The sequence below is a fragment of the Bubalus bubalis genome, chromosome 14 (assembly GCF_019923935.1).
Source record: "Bubalus bubalis isolate 160015118507 breed Murrah chromosome 14, NDDB_SH_1, whole genome shotgun sequence".
Taxonomy (NCBI): Eukaryota; Metazoa; Chordata; class Mammalia; order Artiodactyla; family Bovidae; genus Bubalus; species Bubalus bubalis.
Window position 1 is genome coordinate 49099604 of NC_059170.1, and position 13478 is coordinate 49113081.

The following is a 13478-nucleotide window of genomic DNA, read 5'->3' on the forward strand; positions in this document are numbered from 1 at the left end:
GTTGGTCATAACTTTCCTTCCAAGGAGTAAGCGTCTTTTAATTTCATGGCTGCAGTCACCATCTGTAGTGATTTTGGAGCCCCCAAAAATAAAGTCTGACACTGTTTCCACTGTTTCCCCATCTATTTCCCATGAAGTGATGGGACCAGATGCCATGATCTTCATTTTCTGAATGTTGAGCTTTAAGCCAACTTTTTCACTCTCCACTTTCACCTTCATCAAGAGGCTTTTTAGTTCCTCTTCACTTTCTGCCATAAGGGTGGTGTCATCTGCATATCTGAGGTTATTGATATTTCTCCCAGCAATCTTGATTCCAGCTTGTGTTTCTTCCAGTCCAGCATTTCTCATGATGTACTCTGCATATAAGTTAAATAAACAGGGTGACAATATACAGCCTTGATGAACTCCTTGTCCTATTTGGAACCAGTCTGTTGTTCCATGTCCAGTTCTGTTGCTTCCTGACCTGCATACAAACTTCTCAAGAGGCAGATCAGGTGTGTATGTATACATATATATATATTCTAACACAACTCTGTGGGCTTCCCAGGTGGTGCAGAGGTAAAGAATCCACCTGCCAATGTAGGAGACTCAGGTTTGATCCTGGGTCGGGAAGATCCCCTAGAGTAGGAAATGGCAACCCACTCCAGTATTCTTGCCTGGAAAACTCCATGGACAGAGGACCCTGGCGGGCTATAGTCCATGGACTCTTGAAGAGTTGGATGTGACTGAGCACACACAACTAACAGCAACTAACACAAATATGTAAATTAAAAGGAAAAAAAGGCAGTTAACAGTGAGCAAGAGAGTTTGTGGCATTACCTGGGGTAATGTCCAGTGGCCAATCATCCCCAGAGGTGTGTATTTATCCTCAGTATGTTGACTTGGGTCATGTTTAGTGACCTCAGTTCTCTGGTCTCACTTGCTTATTTCTCCTACTTTTGGAAGCTTGGGGTGGGGGGAGGTGTGACTTCTGAGTGTCACTGTTCCCTCCATCAGAATGTCCCTGCGTCCTACATGTGAAGGAACACCAATCTACCAGTTTGTTCACTAACTCAGGGCTGGAAGTTGGGCACAAGATTTTCAGTCATTTCTCTCTTTCTTCCTAATTATTTTACTGCCATCTACTACAATGATGGTTTCTTCTAGCCCTACTTAGAAACTTTTTCCTGATGTTGCTTTATCAGGCCACCTCTCTGTACTTTGAAGCAGGTGTTCAGTAAGTTGCCTCTGTGTTTGGGGCCACCACTTCAAGGCTACAGCAGCTGGTCCCAAGGAACAGTGGGTGAGCACACAGCTGGCAAGCAGACCCAGCCAGCCTGCCCACACCACCACCCCCCTCAACGCCCCCTTTCAACACAGTTCTGCTTCTCTCTTGCCCTTCAGAAATACCACAAAGGCTGGAGGAATTCACAGGCAGACCTCGCTTTATTGCATTTCACAGATACTGTACTTTTTACAAACCGAAGGTTTGTGGCAACCCTGTGTTAAGCAAGTCTATGGGTGCCTTTGTTTCCAACAGCATTTGCTCACTTCCTGTCTCTGTCACGTTTGGTAATTCCCACAATATTTCAGACATTTCGTTATTATTCTATTCGTTATGGTGATCTGTGATCAGTGGTCTTAGGTGTTACTCCTGTGACGAGCTGAAGGCTCAAATGATGGTTAACATTTTTTAGCAAGAAAGTATTTTTTAGTTAAAGTATGTACACTTTTTTCAACCTAATGCTATTGCACACTTTATAGACTAGAGTGTAATGTAAATATAACTTTTACGTGGACTGGGAAAGCAAAACCTCGTGTAGCTCACTTTATTATAGTGTTCTCTATGTTACAGTGGGCTCTGTGTTGTTCTGAGCATCGTCTGCAGGCTGAATCATGACTCACAGGCACACTACTCTGAATGCCACTAAGTGCCGTGACTTAGAAGATAAAGACCTGTGAGACGTGCTGCTGAATTCATAGCAGCCTTTCACCATCACTTACTATACACAACTGCTGGTGTGGGGCGGATCAGAGGCAATATTGGTGTTGTAAAGGGGCTACTCATACTTGAAGCTCTTGAGACCCACGTCTGTAACAGACACCCAGGAGGTAAGAGAGAGGAGGAGAGGGTGGCCCGGGGTCCACCAGGGCCCATTGCCTCCTTACCTGCCATGAGAGCTGATGGGCACATATGCCCAATGATGTACATCAGCCCCTAGTGTCTATTTTTCTTATCAAATACTATTTGTTTTTATATTGTTCATTTAGGAGAAAAAAGAGTAAGGCCTATCATAGTCATCTTACTTTCATGAAAACATGCACATGTAAAGCAAAGACTGATAGAAAGTATCTGCCCTCACTAGTTGGTGAGTCTCAAAGGTCTGTGGCATCCAGGAGACTGAAGAGGGGTCATGACATGGTGGTTGCTTAGAACCCACTGCCGTACTGGGGAGACCCCACGTGCCTTCCACAGAGCCTGTGATCCCAGAAAGGGTCTTAGCTCTGTTTTTGCTGTGGCAGCTGCACATCTAGGGTCCCTCCTCTAGCTGCCTGGAAAGGGTGCTCATGTCGGGGTTTCAAGTGTGTTCAGGTTTAAGGGCACTTGGAGAATGTCAGACCTTTTGGGGTACACTTTGGAATGTTGAAATGTTGCATCCTGTTTTGCAAGTTGGCATATTGTATGTTTTGTCATTATACTTACAAACATATATGTATGTGTATGTGATATATGTGTGTATATTTATACGTGTGTATATATATCCATATATACATATGTGTATGTGTGTGTTTGTTTCATTCAGAAATATTAAGGTGGCTTTTACTATATGTCTTAAGGCCATTGTAACAGAATTCCATAGACTAAGTGCCTTAAACAACAAACCATTTATTTCTCACAGTTCTGGAGGCGTTGAAGTCCAAGATCGAGTAGCCAGCAGATTGAGTTCCAAGTGAGGGCTCCCTTCCCGGTTTGCAGACAGACACCTTCTTGCTGTGTTCTCACATGGAGAGGAGCAGAGAGAGAAAGGGTCTCCCTGTCTTTTCTGTAAGGACACAGATACCATCATGAGGGTCCCACCTTCATAACCTAATCACCCCAAAGGCCCCACCTCCAAATACCATCACATTGGAGATTAGCATTCCAACAGATTGATTTTGGTGAACACGTAGCTCTGTATTTGGATGCTGTGTGTGTGTATGTGTGTGTGTTCAGTTGTGTCCGACTGTTCATCATACTCACAAGCACATATATCTATCAAACAGCAAGCTGAGTTTTTTTTCAGAGTTTGTTTGCACATTTTGTGGTTGCTTTTAGGTAAGTAGTAGGAGACACTAAAGACTTTGAAAAAAATTATATACGAGAGAACTTAAAATTGAGAATTTGGCCCATTAGCTTAATATTTCTACTCGCAGTTGTGGGCAATATATACATCTTTTGAATTGTGAGGCAGAACACCTCCCAGGATTTTATAGGAGCCTATTTGAAAATACACCAGGACTTGGCCTTTTAGGAACCTGTGCTGTAGTGAGATACATGGGAAGCCCACTGGTGGCAGCGTAAAGCCCACAAAGTGGGAAGGTGTCCCCAAGGGCAGAGGGGAGGTGGCCTTTCTGGATGTCACTAGGGAGGGTTGTGTGCTTATTTTAGCTCGCTCTCCTTCATGTGTCCCCACGTCAGCTGCTATTTTGACTGTGGACATCTTCCTGCAGCTGGTTGTGTGCTGGCTGCCAGACGCCCTCCCAGGAGAGCGAGCTGCCCTGTACTCACTGGTTCCCATCTGTCAATCCACATCCATTCGCGCAATGAACTGTGGCTGTGAAATGCTACAAACATACAGGATTAGAGGCCTCTTGTAACAACACTCAGTCCATTTTCAAGAAAAAAAATACAACATTCTCTTGGTTAAGAGTAGAGGGAAAAAGTTTGGCACATTCAAATTGTACCTCAAAATGCATTTAATATAGCCTCATTTAGTGAAAGCGACCAACATTTACTTAGTACAAAAACATCCAGTATTTAGGAAAATACTCAATGCTCTATGGATGTTATCCTAATGTGTAAATATACTACAAGCATAATGGTTCAGGATCACAACATCTCTGATAAATTACTTGACACATAAAATGGACCATTGTTGGCACTCTAAAAATGGTCTATGATTTATTCTTTATGCAAGCTTTCTGTACCCTGCCTCACCTCCATATTAAAATGAAGCCAGGCAGCCTTGATGTCACTGAGAGTGGTCCCATGCGCTTTCTAAAGGTGGTGGGGGGCCGGTGATCTCTGAAGGAAGTCCCTCCCACTCAGCATCTTTGCGGCCCCACCTCCCTCCTGTGGCACCTCCCCTTGTTGTCATTTCTCCTCTGCCTCCAGCCTCAGCTTCTGCACATGCCACTGCGGTCACTTACTAATGGTTTTTCCATCAACTTGTGAGGTCCTGAAATTGATGCTAACAGAATGTCACCTTGGCTTGGCCACCGGTATCTGGAGGCTGATGAAATGGAGCTGTCCCCACACTGTCACAGACCCACAGAGATGTATGTCAGTTATCATGGGGCCTGTCAGTAGATACCTTCTATTAATAGGAATGTGATTTTGCTGACTTGGAGATGGTTTTTTTATTTTTTATATTTTTAAATTTTAATTTTTAAATTTTTTGGCCATGCTGGGTCTTTGTTGGTGAACACGGGCTTGTCCAGTTGTGACGTGGCATGTGGGATCTTAGTTCCCTGACCAGAAGTTGAACCCATGTCCTCTGCATTGGAAGGAGGGTTCTTAACCACTGGACCGCCAGGGAAGTCCTAAGATACTTATTTTTTTATAAATGTTCAAATAAGTAAAATGATTATTTTAAAATTATTACCATTACTACTATTGCTGTAGCTAATCTAACCCATGATGGTTAAGAATGACACGTAAAGGTGATGTGGTAGTTTCGTCACTACGTCATATCCAACTCTTTTCAACCCCACAGACTGTAGCCCGCCAGGCTCCTCTGTCCATGGGATTTCCCAGGGAAGCATACTGGAGTGGGTTGCCATTTTTTTCTCCAGGGGATCTTCCCGACCCAGGGAGCAATCCTGTGTGGCAGGCAGATTCTTTACCACTGAGCCACCAGGGAAGCCCCCTGAACCATAGCAGTTGTTTGTAATCAGGTCTTTAGCATGAACTGAGCAAGAAAGGTCCCTAAGACAGGAGGGCAGCAGCCAGGGGAGCCTCACAGGAGGTGGGGGCCTCTGAACTGAATTCAGGAAAGTGTCTTGAGGTTTGTTTGGTTGCTGGGGTAGAGGTAGGGGAGGAAGTGCCCAGTGCTCTGGGAAAATGTCAAGATCCTCCTTTCCCTGCTCTCAGCATCCAGGGAGAGAAAGAGTAAGTAGCCAGAGAGAAAGTTGGATCTGGGGAAGCCTCATCTCTCAGGTCTGTAAGGGGGACTCTTGGATGCCCAGTGAGGGGGCAAGACTCTGCTAAATGCCCTGGACCCAGAGGCACCTGACTCTGTGCTCCTTAGGTAGGTACCACTGGCCCTCCATGTCCACGGGTTCTGCGTCCCTGGATTCAACCAACTGCAGATCAAAGATATTGGGGGAAAAGAAATTCCAGAAAGTTGTAAAAAGCAAAACTTGAATTTGGTGCATACTGGCAACTATTTACAAAGCATTTACATTTTATTAGGTATTATAAGTCTTCTAGAAAGGATTTAAAGTATATGAGAGGATATGCATAGATTATATGTAAATACTATACCAAACTTTTCTGTTTTCTAAATTAACAAATTTTAATTGCAGTATAGTTGATTTACAATGTTGTGCTAATTTCTGCTGTATAGCAGAGTGATTCAGATATACATATATACATTCTTTTTTAGATATTCTTTTCCATTATGGCTTATCATAGAATATTGACTATGGCTCTCTGTGTTGTACAGAAGGACCTTGTTGTTTATCCATTCTATAAGTAATAGCCTACATCTGCTAACCCCAACTTCCCACTCCATCCCTTCCCTAACCTCCTTCTTGGCAACTACCACTTTGTTCCCTATGTCTATGAGACTGTTTCTATTTCCTAGATAAGTTCTTTGGGCTATATTCTAGATTTCACATATAAGTAATATATAGTATTTCTTTGTCTGATTTACTTCACTTAGTATGATAAACTGTAGGTTCATCCATGTTACTGCAAATGGCATTACTTCACTCTTTTTTATGGTTGAGTAGTATTCTATTGTATGTATGTACCACATCTATTACCACACTACGTTCTATAAGGCATTTGAACATCCATGGATATTGTTATCCAAGGGGATCAGAACCAATCCCCTTCAAATACCAAAGGACGACTGTAACATGTGACCACAACTCACTGAAATATCCCTTTCCTATGGGCACCTCCACTGTACCTCTTGTTAAACCCAAGTCTTTTGAAGCCTTCAGATAAAAGTCTGCCTTTCTCTGCCATAGTCTCCCCTCCAGATGCAACTGGTCTAGAATTACTGACAAAGTCTTGTCAGAGTTTTTGCATAATCATCTGCAAGTTCAGTGACAGTTTATTTTCCACCAGTAAGAAATGCTTTAGAAGGATGGAAAGAGCGTTGGAGAGACTGGACAAGCCCCCTGGGTCTGACCTTGAGTTTGGGTGCCTCTTCCTGCTGCACTGAAACCGTATTGATTTTCTCAGTGTCCCCTTCTCCTTTGAAATTCTTTCCGCTTTTATATAGGCTTGACTAGTTTAATTTAACTTCAACCTGTCACTTAGTCTGGATCCTGGCCTGACTGTGGATTTGCTCTTTTTTTTCCCCCCAAGTTATCATGAGTGCATTGAAACCGATATATTGTTTTGTTTTCCTCCTGATGCTATATTCTGAAGTTTTATTATCTTGTGACTGAGGTTTTCCCTTTGTCTTTGGACAAACCAGATTCTGAGATGGAAAGCATCTCAGGTACAGGCCCTTCAGTCTCCTTCTTGGTCCTTGGGCTCACCATCTCCACTGGAAGTTTACTTCTTTCTTGCCCCCTGGTGTGGAGACCCAAGGGGGTCCCTCTGTACATGCAAGTTTGAGAACCCTGGCTCTAGAGGGTCCCAGAGGGTGTGGACCACGGACAGAGGGATGAGGTTGTCCTCTCCTGCCCTTGCCTCTTGGCTTCTTTTGGTTTTCTTGGCCTTGTTTTCTTTTTGAAATGTTTTTCTTTTCCTTTCTTTGTAGGGTCTCCTTCCTAAAGCAGGTCCTTCCTCCCTAGTGTAGTCCATAGAGGAGGAGGCTCAGGAGATGAGAGGCTTTTGTTGGTCTAGCCCAGTTCCCAAGGCTCCAGGGCTTTTTAGTAATAAACAGATTTGTGGGGGAGAAAGGAAAAAAATTTTTTTTGGCGGGGGGAGCACAAAAAACAGCCTTCTTAAACCCAGGGGTTGGTCTGTGTTTACCACAGCCGTCTTTGTGGCCTCAGATCATGAGTTCACGGCCGTCTGAAACTCCCCCAGCAGGGGTGACAGTGCTTCCTGCTTTGTGGGAACTTCGCATGGTGGAGGCCCCTTTGCCCTCTCGTCCCCACAAGGCTCATTTCCTTGTAAGTTGCCTCTGTCTGGGCTTCTGCAGATAAAGCCCATTCTCCCTACATGAGAGGGAGGCTCTGACACCAAGCCTCCCACGTGCTTCCAGAGACTGGATCCTGACACCAGCTGTGTCCTTTAGGATGCTGGCGTGTCGTTGGCTGCTGTCCAGTTCAGGGCTGCCTGTGCTTGAGGGAACCGTTTTCCAAGATGATGCTTTCAAAAAGTGACACAAGGGCGGCGTCCCTGGGGGCCCACAGGCCAAGGCAGGAGACACAGGACGGATCCCTGATCTGGGAGGATGCCACATGCCTCGAAGCAGCTAAGCCCATGAGCCATAACTGCTGAGCCTGTGCTCTGGAGCCTGGGAGCCCACATGTCGCAACTGCCAGAGCCCATGGACCCTGGATTCTGTGCTCCACGGTGAGAGAAGCAACCATGATAAGAAGCCCACACGCCACAACTGGAGAGCAGCTCCTGCTTGCCGCAACTAGAGAAAAGCCCACACCGCAACAAAGACCCAGCACAGCCACTTAAAAAAAGAAAGATGACACAAGCAAGCACTGCCTGGACATGAGGAGAATAGAGGAAGAGGCGCCTATTTCACCCTGAAAATCACAGGCTTCCCAAAGGCCCTCTGTCTGAACCACTAACCAACGAGCCATTAGCCAGCTAACAGACCTAGGGCTTTCCTCTCCGGCCCTGCTTGTTTCTGGGGCCCTTCTTGCAGGCTGAGTCATCGGAATACCACATGGGCAGCCAGCCTTTTGAGGGTGAGGAAGTGTATTTCCAGGCAAGTCATCCTGTACACAAATAACTAGCAACAAGGAGAACCACCCGGGAAAGTGTAGCTTCCCTCTGTCCTACTCTGTTGCTTTTCCAGTGCGGGTGGGGTTTTCCCTCTTTCCCCAGCCTTTAAAGGAAAATGAATGTTGAAGAATTTCTCTGCATGCAGTCAATGGCACAGACCAAGTTCTAGCCAGTCCCTCAGTCCAGATGCCTGAGATGGGTTACCCTGGTCTCAGCTTCTTCACCAGACTCCCTCTTTCTCTAAGGACCTGGGCCTTAGTCAGTTCCCTCTGGTTGCACGTGTTTGACTTTTTCATAAGTTCCAACCCATCCTCCTCTGTCTTCCTTTGTTACAAGGCTTCTGTCCCAGAGCCCCCTTATTTGGGTCTGTTGTAAATGTGTGTTGTAAAAAGGATTCATGTTTACTCAAGATTGCTCTGCCTTTTTTTTTTTCCCCTAGAAAGCAAAGTTGCTGTAATCAGAAAAGCTAGCCACCTGGGGCAAAGGTAGACTCAGGTCCTTAGGCCAACTCTGAAGATTCTGCTCAGCCATGACAGTTTTTAAAGGGCAAAAGGGGAAAGAATCTCAATGAATCATCCAAAAGGAGGGTGGGCTCTGTGTCCTTCTCCACTGTGCCGCTGTGTGCACACTGGCTGTGTGTTATTACACTACCCAAGTGATCCGCCTGCAGCATTGCTAAGGGAGCTGTTGGAGGTAGAGAGCTAATCATTTCTTAACTACTTAATTTTAATGCTTATGCTTTAGTCTAGGAAAAAGAATCAACAGGTTAGACAAGGCAGGCGTGGGGTAACTCAGTGGTAAAGAATCTGCTTGCCAGTGCAGGTGTTGTGGGTTTGATCCCTGGTCTAGGAAGATCCCCTGGAGTAGGAAATGGCAACCCACTCTAGTATTCTTGCCTGGAGAATCCCATGGACAGAGGAGCCTGGCAGGCTACAGTCTATGAGGTTGCTAAGAGTCTGACATGATTGAGCACACATGTGAGGGGCCTATTCAGGAAACCTTAAGTCAGGAGTTACGTTAGCTTGCCTGGTGATCTCATTCCTATAATTAGATTCTTTTAAGGTGAGAGGGGAACGGAAATGGGCCAACAGGAAAGGGGCAAAAGAGCGGCTTTCACAACCTGCCTCAAACCAGAATTCTTGGACCATGCTCTCCGGCAGGTGGCCTGTGGGCCCTGCTCTCTGCTCAGGTTCTTGTCTGTGGGAGTGGTGTCCATGCCTTCTGGATTCAGGGCACCAGATTAGGGGAGCACTCATAGAGACAGGTGTCCTGAATAAAGTGGCACTGGCAAGCATGCTTCATCTTGACACAGTGGTTCCAGGTGAATCTGTACAGGTAGAAAATAAGCTATGGGCTTCTCAGCTGATGTTGACAGAGCAGTGGGCATTCTTCTTCCGGGGGCTGAACTGCCCATGTAACCTGTCCATAAGTTTTTCCTTATGGTGCTTGGTGTTCATGCAGACATTGAGAAGCTCCATCCTGGGCCAGGCTACCTAGATGGCAGCCGCCCACACCAGAAGGCACCTCAGCTGCGTTGTCTTCCAGGCCATATTTGTCCCTGAGAGAAGAGTTGTGGTCAGAGGAGCAAGGAATGTGAGAATGCAGGAGGAGACAGCTCGGCTTTTAGACCAAATGTCAGATTTCATCATGAGAGAAAAATCAGAGCTTTGCACATAGAAATGGTTTTATTCACCAAGTTTAAGATAGAGGAGGAAGATGTATTTTTGTCTTGCTTTTGCTTTTCTTTTTAAAAAAGTTTTATTAAAGAATAGTTGATTTGCAAGGTTGTAGTAGTTTCAGGTATATGGCCAAGTTATTCATATATATGTGTATATATATATGTGTGTGTGTGTGTATATATATACACATATGCATGTATATGTATTCTTTTTCAAATTCTTTTCCCTTATAAGTTATTACCAGATACTGAGAATAGTTCCCTGTGCCATACAGTTAGGTCTTCTTGATTATCTATTTTATGTATAGTGGTGTGTATATGTTAATCCCAAGCTCCTAATTTATCCCTCCCCCTGACCTTTCACCTTTGATAACCATAAGTTTGTTTCAACGTCTATGGGTCTATTGTAAATAAGTTCACTTGCATCATTTTTTAGATTCTACATGTAAGTGTTATCATATGGTATTTGTCTTACACTTTATAACTGAGTTCACTTAGTATGATAATCTCTAGGTCCCTCCATGTTTTAGCATACTGTGGGTTAGCAAGCAGGAGTGGTAGGAGCATAGATAAAGGTTAAGTTGTGAACTCTCCCCCCCAAAAAAGAGTAGAAATTTATGCTTGTGAGACACAAGTGACCAGTGCTAAGTTATATGAAAGATCGTGGAAGTATTGATATAATGCAAAAGACTTCAGCCTTGAAGGAAGTGGGTCTCAGAGGAAAACACTTAGGTAGATGGGAGAATGCATGTTATTCTAAGTACAGTGTGGAGAAGGCAAGGTGACAGGACAAGGAGGGAAGCCAACTAGCCAGACAGACAAGGTGATGCGAGAAGTAAAGAGGAATAGGTAAGATGAATTCTTGGAAACTGCAAACAGTTTGGCCCTTAAAGGGCTTCAGGGTAGGAGCAGCATGTTTGAAAAGATTAGTCAGGTAGTATTAATGACTTTTAAAAAGCAAAGAATGAAAAAACATGAAGGTTTGGGTGCTACATAGAAAGTTAGTGCAGGAACCCAGTGATAAAAGAGATGGAACAGAAAGAAGTGGAAAGAGAGAAAAGGATCCTACTTCAGAGAGACACAAGTTTCTGAAGAGAGAGGACAAAGACAAAGAGAAGTAGTTTAATGGTTAAAAGAAAAAATTTGTTGGAGTTTGGATTCTAATCTGGCTTTGGCATTTAAAACCAGATGAATTATGTTGGGCCAGCTATTTCGCATCTCTCTGCCTAGATTCCTTGTCTGCAAAATGGGGATAAGAATAGTACCGTGCAAGGTAATTGTGAAGGACTTTTTAAAGTGCTTTACATGTATTTAGGGCTTCCCTGATAGCTCAGTTGGTAAAGAATCCGCCTGCAATGCAGGAGACCCTGGTTTGATCCCTGGGTTGGGAAGATCCCTTGGGGAAGGGAAAGGCTACCCACTCCAGTATTCTGGCCTGGAGAATTCCATGAACTGTATAGCCCATGGGGTTGCAAAGAGTTGGGTACTACTGAGCGACTTTACTCACTTTACCATCCATGTTGCCGCCACGTGTCATTATTTCATTCTTTTTATAGCTGAGTAGTATTCCACTGTATATTACCACATCTTCTTTATCTGTTCATCTGTCAATGGACGCTCAGGTTGTTTCTATGTCCTGACTATCATAAATAGTGCTGCTATGAACATCAGGATTCACGTATCTTTTCAAATTAGAGTTTTCTCCAGGTATATGCCCAGGAGTGGAATCACTGGATTGTATGGTAGCTCTCTAAAGAATGTATTTTTAATTGAGTATTTTTAATAAGAGCTTTAAAAAGATACTCTAACCACTGCCTATAATTTGTAATCACCACTGTAGATGAATAATTGAAAGGAGAAAAGCTCTTTAGAAGCAGAAAATGAATCACAGCCGTGTACTTTGCTTTGCTCATACATGTGGTTCTTACATTGTTGGCTGTTTTATTTCTTAGATTTCAGAGTAGAAACTTTTCTTGCTCCTTTTGCAGGAAGAATTCGAGTAGGTGAGCTGGAAGACTGGGAGAACTGAGACAGGAAGATTTTGAGGTCATTCTCCGTCTGAAGCTATGATTTAAACATCAGCATTACGGTCAGTATTTAGAGAGAAATAGAACCATTCTGAGGTTATTTACACATCATTGGTTTTGCCTGAAATTCTGAGAATACGGTAAAGGACGTTGTGAAGGGTGAGTTTGTTTCAATCACATTCAACACAGCAGAGCTCTGAGAAAAGTAAAGGTATCTCAGTGATAAGTTATGGGACCACGAACATCCAGGGGGAGAACCATTCTGACAGATTGGGAAAGTCTGTTTGCCCAGTAGCCGTGTGTTCCAGTGTGTAAAAGAAAAGCCAAGCTTAATATATTGTAGTTTCCTTTTTGAACTGGGCTGTGGACATGACAAAGCTTTTATGGACTCTGAGTTAGACTTTTAGTGTGTGTGTATTCTTTTTTTTTAAGTCTTTATTTTTTTAAGTCTTTATTGAATTAGTTGCAATATTGCTTCCGTTTAATGGTTTGTTTCTTTGGCCTTGAGGCTTGTGGATCTTAGCTGCCCAACCAGGGTTTGAACCTGCACCCCCTGCGTTGGAAGGCAAAGTCCCAACCACTGGACCACCAGGAAAGTCCCTGAGTTAAGACTCTTTAGAGGAAGGCAGGGCCAGGCATTGCAAGGGCAACAGAAGCATCCTTCTGGGGACTGTGCTGTCTGTCCTGTTGCTCTGGGGCAGGATTTCTCAAAATGTGTTCCATAGAACACACTTCTCTAGGCTATTAATGCACTGAGGACAGGGCCATGAAGATGGGTCTGTGCTACAGTGAGTTTGAAAAACATTCAATAACCTTCCTTCCTTCCTAAAGAGTCTCAGAAATGGTTGAGTCCTGTGACTCTCCATGGGCGTGTGGTTGGCAAGGCTCACCGCAGTCCCGTGGAGCTCTTCTTACACGGCATCCTAAGTCCAATGTTTATGTGTTCATTAAGTATGTATTAACACCTGCCACGTCCATGTTAGATGCTAAAAATACAGCAGTAAATGAGATCAGCAGGGCTCGTGTATAGATAGCAAGATAAGAAGCAAATAAGAGCAATTATTTTTTTCCTCTTTTTAAAAATGTTTTTAATTGGAGTATAGTTGCTTTACAATGTTGTGTTCATTTCTGCTGTGCAGCAAAGTGAATCAGTTATATGTATACATATATTCCCTCTTTTTTGGATTTCCTTCCCATTTAGGTCATCATAGAACATTGAGTAGAGCTCCCTGGGCTATATAGTAGGTTCTCCTTAGTTACCTATTTTATATATAGTATAAATATAATAGTGTATATATGTCGGTTCCAGTCTCCTGATTCATTCCACCACTCCTTCCCCCCTTGGTGTCTGTACATTTGTTCCCTACATCTGTGTCTCTATTTCTGCTTTGCAAATGGGTTCATCTGTACCATTTTTTAGATTCCACACATACGTGTTAAT

The 13478-nt window shown here is 43.9% G+C and overlaps 1 protein-coding gene across 15 annotated transcripts in view; it reads left to right on the top strand.

Moving 5' to 3' along the window:
* SVIL (supervillin) overlaps positions 1–13478 on the top strand; it is a 253158-nt gene that overhangs the window by 54342 nt on the left and 185338 nt on the right. For 13 of the 15 annotated variants that reach the window (XM_025264270.3, XM_044928045.2, XM_044928047.2 and 10 more), the window contains one exon: positions 11999–12099. The exons of the other annotated variants lie outside the window; for them this stretch is intronic. The gene's annotated coding sequence lies outside the window, so the exon portion shown is untranslated. The remainder of the gene's footprint in view (positions 1–11998; positions 12100–13478) is intronic. 15 annotated transcript variants of the gene reach the window in all.